The sequence below is a fragment of the Lissotriton helveticus genome, chromosome 1_1, assembly GCF_964261635.1.
Source record: "Lissotriton helveticus chromosome 1_1, aLisHel1.1, whole genome shotgun sequence".
In the NCBI taxonomy this organism is placed as follows: domain Eukaryota; kingdom Metazoa; phylum Chordata; class Amphibia; order Caudata; family Salamandridae; genus Lissotriton; species Lissotriton helveticus.
The window spans coordinates 1,241,236,661-1,241,248,943 of NC_136057.1; the positions used below are offsets into that span (position 1 = coordinate 1,241,236,661).

At 41.3% G+C, this 12,283-nt stretch overlaps 1 protein-coding gene and 1 pseudogene across 2 annotated transcripts in view; one reads left to right on the plus strand and one right to left on the minus strand.

The window, feature by feature from the left end:
• Positions 1-12,283, minus strand: part of TRMU (tRNA mitochondrial 2-thiouridylase) — a 314,142-nt gene that overhangs the window by 251,921 nt on the left and 49,938 nt on the right. The gene's annotated exons all lie outside the window — the stretch shown is intronic.
• Positions 8,962-12,283, plus strand: part of LOC144763769 (L-threonine dehydratase catabolic TdcB-like) — a 57,822-nt pseudogene continuing 54,500 nt past the window's right edge. Inside the window, exon 1 of the transcript XR_013596258.1 lies at positions 8,962-9,035. The product of XR_013596258.1 is annotated as an L-threonine dehydratase catabolic TdcB-like (transcript). The remainder of the gene's footprint in view (positions 9,036-12,283) is intronic.

Below are 12,283 nucleotides of genomic sequence, written 5' to 3' on the forward strand. Positions count from 1 at the left end.
TATATATATTTCATAATTACTACTTTACAAAAACTTTTAACTCCACGTCTACATACCTAGACTTACCTTCCAATGTTATGGCTTAGTCAAATTAGTCAGTACAAGATTGTTGTAATGCGATACACTGCATGCAATATCGTACGGATATACTAATGTGTCAGAATCTATAAGCAACAATACGAAAAGTCACAAATGCATTTATAAGTATCTCTTTTGGTCAGTAATCAAACATAGGCCTAGAGGCCCTTCTAGGCACATTAACAGTTTTAAAAGGCATAATAACATAACAGGATCAATGGAAGATACAGAAAATCAGTCAAAAGCATTAGTGTGGCTTAGTCTGCATGATCAACCCTAATTCCCAAATATCAGTTTTCAAAATTCCAGTGCAGCAGACCCCACTAGCATCCTGACATTTCACATTATTCTGATTTAGACATTTACACAACTGGAGTCATAACAGTGCTTATGCTCAAAGGGCTTGAGTTAGAAGTGGGCTGTATTGTAAATACTGCCCATTCCTGCCAGGTGTAAAAAAGCCATTGATGGGATGCCAGCTAGTGGAATTATGACCAACGTGTTTTAATATGATGCAGTGATACCGCTGGTGGCAGTTCGGAAGGCCAGTGAACATTTAGGCAATGGTTGATTTTCATAATCTGCTAGGATTCTGCAACCCTTACCTGACCCTATAAGGTTATATAAAGCCATAAGATGATTGCAGTCTGTTGAGACACATGATGATGATGTGCTGACTCCATTTTATAAGTTATATCAAGGAGCTATACCTCAAAGCACACCTGTTGCCTCTAATGAGAAAGGACATTACCCTCATTCTGGTACTATAATCAAATCACAGTTGTGGAAAGATGGAAAGACATTTTAGCGGATTCACAAAAGCAGTTGAATATGGAAGGTATTACTACACAAGCACTCTTGCATGCCTTTGTGAATCGGACCTAAGGCTTCCAACGTCCTGCTAGGAAGAGTGCAACCATGGCACAGTCCTTTCTGTTTGCACTAACTGTATATGAATATTCCCTAAATATTCCAATTGTGTTCCTATTTTAGATCTTTGGGAGAGCATGCAAAGGACCATGCCCCACATGGAGCTCTGGTTTGCACGTCTGTATTCAACTGCATGCCGCCTCTAACATAACATACTGCATCATGAATTTTTTTGACCACACCCATATATCTTCCAATCGAACACATAATGCTTGTAAGGAGGCCGTCAAGGACCACTAAAGTACTCGTGTACATAAGTACACAACACAACATCTCGCCCTTTGTTAAATAAAAAAATACAGACAATATATATATACTAGCAGCCCGACGTTGTCCGGGTATGAAATAGAATGTGTGTATTTGGCAAGGGCAATTTATTTTAAAATCTCGTGGTAGACAAAAAAATTTGTTTCATTAGAATCGGGACAGAGAAGGCCCAGCTGCAGCCCTGGTTGATGTTAGCAGGCGCGTGTAATTGGTGAAGTGATCCGCCGCCTGAGCCCGGCTACAGTCCTGGTTGATGTTAGCAGGCGCGTGTAATGTTGTTGAATGAGAGAGTTATCAGCCGCGGGTAAATCCGTTTAATGAGAGAGTTGAGTGACAGCGAGTAGGAGAGGCTGCAGTAATTGTCCCCGCAGACACGCTCATTTGCGTGTTCCCCCGCTTGAGGCCCAGATGCAGGCCTGTTTGATGTTAGCAGGGGGGTGTTCCCCCGCTTGAGGCCCAGCGGCAGCCCTGGTTGATGTTATCAGGCGAGTGTAATTAGTGTACTGATGTGCCGCCTGAGCCCGGCTAGAGCCCTGGTTGATGGTAGCAGGCGCTTGTAATTTCGTTGAATGAGAGAGTTGAGTTCAGTAACAGCGCGCAGGAGAGGCTGCAGTAACGTTACTTACCACGCCTTCAGCTGAACGCGTTTGTCATGCCCCCAGCACACGGCCACAGCAGACGATCTTCTGATTAATGTACGACCCACATGGCATGAAGGGCGGAACGTAGCTTTCTCACGCCCCCAGCGTGCCCCTTGATGTGGCGCAATTTCGTTCACATGGCATGAAGGCCGGACACACACCCCCAGCGTTTCTCACGCCCCGAGCGTGCCCCTTGATGCTGCGCAGCACCGTAATTGGCGCTTGTATGTACGACTCGCATGGCATGAAGGGCGGACACACCCCCCCAGCGTTTGTCACGCCCCCAGCATTTGTCACGCCCACAGCACACGCCCACAGTCCACGATATGATGCAAGTACCACACGCCCCCAGCGTTAGTCACGCCCCCAGCCCACGCCTACAGCACAACGCAGACACGCCCACAAGGGACTACTTTGCTGGCACGGTTCTTTTACCTTTTAAATGTATATGGTGGCCGTCTGCATAGCCTATGTCCTTCTGCTGCAACTACCTTTTCCAACGCTGTATTGGGTGTTGTGATTGGTGCTGTGGTTACTGAGATTACCTGCCTCAAAGGTTTGGGCTCTCTCTTTATAATGTTAGTATATATATTGACTACATATGTTTTAATTTACTATATGTGAGTATTGACGTATATAAGTGAATATACGTGAGAGATTGGAAGAGTTCCTGTATAAATAAGTATGTGTTTCTATAAGTGATTGTTTAAGAGAGTATGTGTACGTTTCTGTAAAAGTAAGTGTAGTGGTGTGTGTATAGCTGTATATGCAAGTAAATGGATGTTTGATAGTTTATTTGCATGTGTGAGTATGTGTGTGAGTAACTATATGGATGAGTATAGGTGTGTAACAGGATGTATAGGTGTATAAGTACATATGATGAGTGAGTACATGTATGAGTGACTATATAGAACTGTTGGTGAATGAGTGGATGTGTATGTAGATTTTGGAATTACTGAATAGGTTGTTCTAACTGGTATTGGTATCTCCATTTTTTTGAAAATTTTAGTTTCTATTTTTGAAGGTGTGTATCAAAGGTTATATTACGCTGAGAGGTCTGCCACTCTTTCACAAGGATGATGTCATCAGTGATGTCATTTGAGATGTCATCAGTGATGTCATGAGTGATGTCACGAGTGATGTCACTGACCATGTCATGAGTGATGTAATATGTGACGTCATCAGCAGTGCATTGCGGGCGCGCAAGTTATAGTTAGCTGAACTAACTATAACGGGGGAATTTCAATGGTTTTGTTTGAGTGAAATGTCCAGCTAACTATAACGTGTGAAACCCATGGTTTTTTCAGTGAATTTCAAAGGTTTTTTAAATGCTAATTCCTAACTTTAATATGGCTGAAACCTATGGTTTTTTCAGTGAATTTCAAAGGTTTTGTAAATGATAATTTTTAAATGTATTAATTGTTATTTTTTTATACTAATTTACTATATTGTTTTAAAGTATTTATTTTTAGATTTTTTTTTAATTACATTACATATTTTTAATATAAATTGAAAAAAATATGTTTTAAAAAATATTGAAATTGTAATATATTTTTTTTATTTAATTTTTTTAAATGTATATGGTGGCCGTCTGCATAGCCTATGTCCTTCTGCTGCAACTGCCCTTTCCAACGCTGTATTGGGTGTTGTGATTGGTGCTGTGGTTACTGAGATTACCCGCCTCAAAGGTTTGGGCTCTCTCTTTATAATATTGGTATGGATATATATATATATAGTTAGGAGTTTTTCCTATGGGATTTTTCAAAATTCTATGTTCAATAACTTTGGCGTTGATGGACGGAATTGGCTGAAATTTTCCTGGAAATGGCACATTTACTCTCCGGTCCTTCCCTGAAAGTTTGGGGGGGATTCGTCAAGCGGGGACCGAGAAAAAAGGGGGGTCCCAAAACGTGTTTTCCCCATGTTAATTTCCATAGGGCGGTTGGCCTCACTTTTAGCCCGAACGGCTGAATGGATTTTCACCAAACTTGGCAAAATTGTAGGGACTGGTAGCCCGATGTGCCTTTGCTATGTCTCAAGATATGTGCTACAGTGGTTTTTACGAAAATTAACTTTGAGAAAATATATATTGGGCTACATTGGGCTATATATATGTTAGAGCCCAAATGTAGCCCAATGTAGCCCAAAGATGGCCACCAGTGACAAAAAAAAACAAATGTAGCCCAAATATCAGCCAGATGTAGCCCAACTATAGCCCAATGACAGAATGTTCCAGAATGTTCTAAAGAACAACTAGAGCGCTAACAGTCTTACTTATGACAAAAGTATGGCACACCTGAAGTCATCTTGATTGGAATAAAGTGTTAACACTTAAAACATTTAATTTGCAAAGGAACAAAATGAGGGGGTTAATTTTGCCATAGAAATTATGATTAGTGCTGAAGAAAGAAAAATTAGGGCACATTTTGAGTGACTTCTCAAATCCTCTTATATTTCATTAAAAAAATTCTGATATGCAGTCTCCCAAGATGGCCACCAGAGACAAAAGAGCCCAAATGTAGCCCAATGTAGCCCAATGTAGCCCAAAGATGGCCACCAGAGACAAAAAAAAACAAATGTAGCCCAAATATCAGCCAGATGTAGCCCAACTATAGCCCAATGACAGAATGTCCCAGAGTGTTCTAAAGAACAACTAGAGCGCTAACAGTCTTACTTATGACAAAAGTATGGCACACCTGAAGTCATCTTGATTGGAATAAAGTGTTAACACTTAATACATTTATTTTGAAAAGGAACAAAATGAGGGGTTTCATTTTGCCATAGAAATTTTATATATATATATATATATATATATATATATATATATATATATATATATATATATATATATTCACAGAAAAAACCATAGGTTTGAGACCATATATAGTTAGGTATTTGCATTTACAAAACCTTGAAAATTCAATGAAAAAACCATAGGTTTGAGACCATATACAGTTAGGTGAATATTTTAATCATACAAAACCAATGAAATTCCAATATATAGTTAGTTGCACTAACTATATATTTCGCGCACCCGCAATCCACTGCTGATGATGTCACATGTTACATCATTCATGACATGGTCAGTGACATCACTGATGACATCTCAAATGACATCACTGATGACATCACTGATGACATCATCCAGTGACTGTGTGTTTCTGTAAAGTTTAAATATGTTTTACATATTGAAGAATGAGTGGATGTATAAGTGTCTGGATGAAGGATTTAGTTGGTGCGTGACTGACTGTATGAGTGAGTGAATAAATGTGTCGTACTAAATGCATGGGTTAGTGACTAAACTGTCTGAATGTGTGCATCAGTATGTCTGTTGTGGTGTAAACTGCTGCATGTGTTGATCATTAGCTATACGAGAGGCTATATGTGTTAATGATTGGTTGCCCAAGTATTTGTATGGGAGATTGAGTGTGTGTGGGGGTGACTGGGAGGTGTGTGACTCTGTGCATAGATGTGTGAGCAGTTGATTCACTAGGTGTATGAGTTCAAGAGTGCATGTGGAAACAGCTACATGGGCGGTTAACTGTGTGCATGAGTGTATTGATGAGTGAATGGATATCTCAATGCTACATGTCATAGTAAGTACATATGTAAAACACAGTACATGTGAGAGTTGGCATATATAAATAACTGTGCATGAGAGCCAGTGAATGTGTGAGTGGCTGTATGGATCATTGTGAACTTGTATCAGGGATTGTATAAGAGAGTAAATATGTGTTAGTATATGTTTGAATAAGTAAGGTGTGTATAACTGTATAGTTGAGGAAATGGAGGTGAGATTGATTCTTTGCATGACTGACTAGGTGTGTGAGTAACTCCATGGATGAGTGACAGTGTGTGAGTGTCTGTATACACTGAGTGTATCTAAGGTTATATTAGAGTCTGAAGAGGTTCATCGTATTAGCACATGAATGATGTCATCAGTGATGTGATCAATGATGTCAAATGAGATGTGATCAGTGATGTCATTTGAGATGTCATCGATGTCATCAGTGATGTCATTTGAGATGTCATCAGTGATGTCATCAGTGATGTAATTTGAGATGTCATCAGTGATGTCATCAGTGATGTCACTGACCATGTCATGAATGATGTAATATGTGACATCAGCAGCAGTGGATTGCGGGTGCGCGAAATATATAGTTAGTGCAACTAACTATATATGGGAATTTCATTGGTTTTGTATGATTAAAATATTCACCTAACTATATATGGTCTCAAACCTATGGTTTTTTCATTGAATATATATATGCGTCGCCAATAAACGACTTCTACACGGACCCTGGCGTGCGAGTCTTTTGTGTTTCCTAAACTACGTGTGGGGGACCCTTTCTGATATATATATATATATATACTGCCCACGAAAACACCAGCGTAGAGCACTCGCCGACGGGTGCTTTCAAATGAGGGGGTGTACCCGCACAATCTAATACTCTCCATTCTCCTCCATTTCAACAAGTTTCCATGAAAGAAGGAAAGCACTCCCGGGGAATATTTCTGTTGTTTATTCACAGAAGATGAGCACAACTACAAAACAGACGCGTTTCGGTATCCAACCTTCGTCAATGTTTACCGAAGTGCCTGACCACCATGTTATTTAAACATACATTTCCTGTGTCGACACAGTGAAGGGACTGGCTGGCGCTTCACTAATAGCGCGCCATTTTGGACTTCCTCAAGCCAATCAAGCCCACCAATGGGCACTACTTAGATTGTGACCGAAATTGGTTTGATTATTCATACTAAGTAGTGCCCATTGGTGGGCTTGATTAGCATATTGGAGAAGGTTTTATGTATATACTTGTCTCTAACATTGCAATGTGGCTTGCTTACTGAGGAAGTCCAAAATGGCGCGCTATTAGTGAAGCGCCAGCCAGTCCCTTCACTGTGTCGACACAGGAAATGTATGTTTAAATAACATGGTGGTCAGGCACTTCGGTAAACATTGACGAAGGTTGGATACCGAAACGCGTCTGTTTTGTAGTTGTGCTCATCTTCTGTGAATAAACAACAGAAATATTCCCCGGGAGTGCTTTCCTTCTTTCATGGAAACTTGTTGAAATGGAGGAGAATGGAATAAATATATATATATATATATATATATATATATACACATACACATACACATACACTCTTCAATGAGGCGCCAAGGTGCTCGCACCAGTCTTCCATAACGAGTTGTATGAGGGAGAGGAGGGCCGCCCTAATCTGGCATCTCAGGTGAAGAACCAGATGCTTGACTTGGGCACTCAATTGGAACATTTGTGAGGCCTGTAGGCTGACAAACATCAAGGCAGATGCTTAAAGTGCGACGAGTCTCTCGATCTGGTCTATCCAAGCCGATGAGCAGTCAAAATTTGTCCTTTACTGGCCACAACTTTCAGTGGTTCAGTGTCAAACGGAGAATCAATTTTACAGATCCCTTTTTGCTTGAAAATGACCCAGTCTCCTTTTCAAAGACCATGTCCCAAGCACATCAGTGCTTATCGACATAAGCCTGCATCTTGCTCTTTTTAGAAGTGTCAGTGAAAAGAACCTCGTCCAGGTCGATTGACTGGCAAGTGGTCCACTGTGAAAGCTTTGTTCCAAGGGCTCTCCCGCACAACAAGGTGGCAGGAATTCCTCTGCTTGTAGAATGGCTCGGATGATTGGACACAACGCTGAGTTGAGATCAATCCCTTCTAGCGCAGTGCGCTGAATCACTCTCTTTAAGGCACTCATAAATGGTTCGACCAAGCCATTTCCTGGGGCTACAAAGGTGTGCTTTTCTGATGATTAATGTTATAACGACCAAGAAAGTCCTTAAACTTTCTATTTAAGGGTGGGCCATTTTCAGATTTAAGAACACAAGGAACACCCCATGATGCAAAAATATCATCCAGCCTCTCAGTAGCTGTTTCATGGGTGGCTAACGATAAATCTTCCACTAGGATAAAACATGAGTACTCATCTAACTACCATGAGATGATGTACCCATTACTGAAGGGCCCAAAGAAGTCAATCGCAAGTGTCGCCATTGCCTGTTTAGGAAGGTCAGACATATTTAGTGAATACTGGGTCATCTTGGGCCAAAGGCAGTTATAGAGATGACATTCTTTCAGTTCCCTTTCAACTCGTTCTTCAAGGCGCGGAAACCACAGTCTATCCCGGAGGGCTCTCTTGGTGGCAGCAAAACCACGGTGTACTTAGTTCAATAAATTGTTGCCTCAGCCTCTCAGGTATAACAAATCACAATCCTCTCAGTACGATACCATCTTGCGTGATGGAAACTTTTGATATTCAACATCATCTGTGAGAGGTCGACTATGCTTTCTCAATGACTGCATTACAGTAATGTCTTTGAGCGTGAGCATGTTTCAATCAGCACTAGTGGCAGCACGGATTTGTTCAATAGATGAAACTGTAGGTGTGCTAGTCTTCACTATGAAGTTAATGTACGCTTCTGCTGCCTTAGACGTTGAGCTGTGACATTGAAATGGCACTTGTGAAAAGTAGTATGCAGGGTTTGATCATCCTTGGTTTATGCACAATATTGTAGTCATACTCCACCAGTCGCAACTTCCACCTCTCAATGCTAGGAGGCATCTTGTCCTTCCGATTCGAAAAAACAGTGAGCAAACCCTGGTGGTTCGTGAGAAAGGTAAAATACTTTCTAAACAGAAACACGGGGAAGTGTTCACAAGCCCATACTACTGCTAAGCTTTCCTTTTCGGGTTGAGAGTAACCATGTTCATTCTGAGATAGACTCCTACTAGCATAGGCCACAATGTATCTCTGTGCATCCAGCTGTCCCTTGTGTTGGGCAAGGATTGCGCCCAATCCCACCGGACTGGCAACTACTACAATCTCAGTATGTAGTTTAATATCAAAATAAGCCATTTCAGTCACATTTTTAATGGCGTGCATCATTTTCTTGAAGCTTTGGTCACACTCAGAAAACCACTTAAATGGAACATCCCTTGCTAAGTCTCTCAACAGGGCACTCATGGAGGAAAAATCCTGAATGTATCTGGAACAGTAACTGGCCATGCCTAAAAAGGATCACAGCCTGGACACAACTTCTGGGGGACAAGTGGAGAACAATGCTCATACTTTTTCAGGGTCAGGAGTCATTACTTTCTTAGAAATGATGTGTTCAAAGAATTTTAGTCTGTTTTTATAGAACTCACTCTTCTAAATTCAGAGTAAGATCTGCATCAGCCAGCAGATTGCAGACGTGTGTGAGTGCATTGTCATGTGCCTTTTGTGTAGCCCCAAATACCAGGATATCGTCACTGTAGCATGTGTGACAGGTCGAATTACTCGACAAATGACAGCCTGAAAGATTTCTGCAGTTGACAACACACCAAAACTGAGTCTTTTATATCTGAACGAATCAGTATGAGTAGAAAAACTAGTAAAGTACCTACTGTTTTCTTCTAGCTCGAGTTGGTGGCAGTCTTTGTTCAAATCAAGACGAGAAAAGACTTTGACACCATTCAGTTGTGTGCTCATGTCTGCGATATGTGAATCTGGGTGTCCTTCTCTCTCGATTGCTTTGTTAGCCTGGCACATATGGACACAGATGCACACTGAACCTCCACTGTCCTTTATTGGCACTGCTACAATGGGTGAGACCCATGGCGCAGAACCAGTCGAGCGTTCGATTATGTCATGCTTGAACAGTACTTTCAGTTCCTTCTCAATAGCTTCCTACTAGTGTAAAGCAGTTCGATGGTATCGCTGGCCAACAGGCTGCATGTCTTCATCGATGTGAAGCTGCACCTTCATTATTCTAAGTTTCCCAAGTCCACGAAACAGTGATTGTCTCACTATCTCAGAATGTGCACTTACGTTGTAGTTAATAGAGATCAGTCCCATTTCAGCAGCAGTGCTGAAACTGAGGAAGCATGCACTCAACAGAGTACTTTGTAGGACATGAATTGGCACTTGTACTGTTGTTTTCTTATGTTGCACGGTCGCGACTAATGATCGTTGACTCTATAGTGGAGCAGAAGCTTCCCATGTGAACACCTTTGTTTTCAACGGTGGAAGACGTCATGTCGGGAACAGTTCATTGTATTTTTCAGCTGACATGATGTTTAGCAAAGTATCACTGTCTATAATAAATGTTGTAGGGCACCCATTTACTTTGAGCATGATCTCAGGGCAATATCCAAATACACTTGTTTGCTTCACATGGGAAATCCTTTTGGATTTGTGTTCTTCTCTGCATGCGGCTAATCCTGTATGTGAACGCTGTTCAGTGACTGACATAATCATCACACAGCCATCTTCATCGCTATCACTGACTATTGATGTTGGGTAGTCTTTGGACGAAGACAATAATCTACTTAATTTTGTTTCCATTTGCCTGAGTTGATGTTGCCGGTTGGCCTTGTGGGAGTGGCTAGAATATTTCTGGAAACTTTCTGGCGTCCATTTTTAAAAAGAATCTCAGCTTCTTTCACTTGGCAGACTGTTACAAAATGGTTTTCTTTTGCGCACCCTTTGCACTTGTGTTCGGTGGCTGGGCATTTATCCCAAGTGGAAAGAAGATTCCACAGCCGAAACACAGCTTCTTCTTCTGAAACATCACCCTTTAGGCTTCTCCCTTTGGTTTCAGACTACTGTTCATGCTCAATGCTGTTTCACTCTGGGTCATTCCTACCTCCATGTCAGCAGCTTGTCTATTTGCACATCCTCCGCTCTCGCAGCCATGAGCACTTTCTCCAGACTGAGAAGACAGGCAGCAATCAATTACTCTAATACGCATGGCTTTAAACCATTGAATTCACTACGCTTGTAATGCTTAATGAGTGTATCAAGTCTTTCTACAAACTCATCCATCATTTAACCAGGTTGCTGTCTCTCTTGGTTGAAAACGTACCTTTCATAATCGAAATTTGGCATTGGATTAAATCTGGCTTCTAATGGCTTCTTGACTTGACAGTATGATACGTCACCATCTTGTGATGCTTTCTTAATCACTTATTTTATTCCATCACCTGCTAGGTTCTTTAAGTATTTGAGGATCTTTTTGTCATCTGCTTTTTCTGAACGTTTCAATCCAGGCAGTCTGTCTGGTGTCAATATTCCGCTTTTTGGCTGTGTTGAATGGAGACAGTGGTTTAAAAAAACACAGCAGTGTTTGGCACTCTCCAAAGCCGTCATTTGAAAAGCTTTAATTTCTTGAGGACCTTTTGAGTTGTACTGAGCGCCACTAGCAGCCTCTGTGGTAATTTCTGCAGGGACCAACGGCTTCATGAGAACATCCCCTGTGGAGGCACTCTATTTATTGTGGATGCTACTCGCTACATTAAAGATGCCGGTCCCTGGCCAAGGCCCAATTCAGGATTGGGTGAAGCTTTGTTTGTTTGTTCTTTTAAGTGCAATTGTATTCTGTGTACCTGGTTGTCTTCGCCTTTAGCACTTCTGCTTCGTATGAATGATGGCTCTGTGTTACTCTATGGTGCAGTATCTCTACTTTCGGCCTTGCTATTGAGTTTCTGGCAGGCCTTCCACTCTGCTCCTTTGCATGGTCTTCATCTCCTTCAAGGACCTCGTAAGTGTCACCTTAAGGCTGCTTCTTGAGGCACACATGGCACTTACAAGCAGTTTGCTGGACCACAGCATACTCTCAGGCAGAATAGTTTGGTAATTTAAGGGCAGGTATCTCCTATTTTTTCACCAGTTGTAGCGTACTCCTTAGCCAGGGAGAATGCAAAGGATCACGTCACACATTGAGCTTTGGTTTGCACACCTTTATTCAACTGTATACAACTGTTAATTGAACATAGTGCATCATGAATTTTATTGTCCTCACCCAGACACACCCAGATTCCTCCCAATCGATTACGTAATGCTTGTAAGGAGTCCGCGGAGGACCACTAGAGCCCTCATGCACCTAAGCACACAACACAACCGGGCCAATTCACAAACCATGTTAAGAGTATGTAAATGAGTACTACAGAATTCTCTTAAAAGGCTTAATGTCAAACAGGTTCCTCTGGTTGTTATTCATTTTGATTAACATTTTGACACTGTAGTCTTCTTGTTGGTAAACACGGACTACAAATGGACTTGTGTTATTGCTTAGTGAGTGATGGGGATTAATGATTACGTGTAAAGTAGGAGACTGGGAAAAGAGTTGAAACTGGAGTATAAATATGAAAGTAGGTGTGGAGCAGTGTCTGAGTCAAAGTAGAGAAGCTCTATGTATAGGAACCTGAGTTAGACGTTTCTTCATACATACACAATACCGCTGCAGTACACTCACTACAGAATTCTGTCTTCCGAAAAAGTTTGGATTGGAAGAAATGGAATAATCATTATACATTCACGAGGCACGATTTTCAACAATTAAGCTT